The sequence below is a fragment of the Passer montanus genome, unplaced genomic scaffold (genome assembly GCF_014805655.1).
Source record: "Passer montanus isolate IOZ18808 unplaced genomic scaffold, ASM1480565v1 scaffold556, whole genome shotgun sequence".
NCBI classification, from domain to species: domain Eukaryota; kingdom Metazoa; phylum Chordata; class Aves; order Passeriformes; family Passeridae; genus Passer; species Passer montanus.
This window is the reverse complement of record NW_024370551.1, coordinates 11,906-12,974: the sequence shown is the minus strand read 5'-3', so window position 1 is coordinate 12,974 and position 1,069 is coordinate 11,906.

Genomic DNA, 1,069 nt, shown 5'->3' with positions numbered 1-1,069 from the left:
TCTGCAGCTTCTCTAGAATGAGGGCTGAGATGTCTAGAAGAGCTGATGAGACCCCTGACCCAGAAGTAGACCCACGTGTAGAAAATCCTGAATAGAGTAGAAAATTAGAAAATATAAGCCAAATCCTAAAAGAATTCTCTGACCCTATAGTCTGAGACTTTCCCCATAAACAAATTCAGAACCCAGCTGAGGTGGAGAAATATCTGAAAGAAAAATATCTCAATAATAGCCCTAAGAAAAAAAAATCATTGCAGTGAGCTGGGCCCTAGCATATGCTTATCGCACACTGCTAAATACTCTAGGGCAGCAGACAGAAAAAGAAGAGCAAAGAGATACATCAAGAGCTATCCCAGTCGCTCAGGTTGCAACCAACACCCCAGGCTCAAAGCCAACAACTAAACCACAGAGTGAGCCTAAGCCAGCGGTTAAACCAAACAATAAGCCTCAACCAATAGCTGTTACTACTAGCACTAGAAGTGGGAAGTGCACAGACAAGACCGATCGACCAGTGGATGATGATGATGATGAGGCAGGAGAAGGAACCTCAACATTTCCTGACATAAAATCAGGAGTCAAAGCAACTGGCACAAAATCAAAAGCCAATATTAAGTCCTTCTCCCTGAAGAACCTGCGTAGCCTAAAAAAAGATTACACCCGACGATCTAATAAATCCATAATCAGCTAGTTAATCCGTCTTTAAAATGCTGCAGGCGAGGCTACAATTCTAGACGGCACTGAAGCGAAGCATTTAAGATCCCTGTCACATAATCCTGTCATCAACCAAAGCATGATGAAGGAAGCTAACCCTCACAGCCTCTGGGCACGGGTCTTGGACAGTGTAGCGCAAAGATACCTGTGTGCCGATGATCTCTACATGCAGCAAACACAGTGCAAGACCATAGAACAAGGGATTCAACGCCTGAGAGAAATGGCAGTGGCGGAGATTATCTTCTCAGATGACATAACAACTAGGAATCCAGACTTGGTACATCTGTGATGTGGCGAAAACTGGTACGACTTGGGCCACATGAATATGCTTCTGCTCTAGCTATCATGAAGTGGGATGACA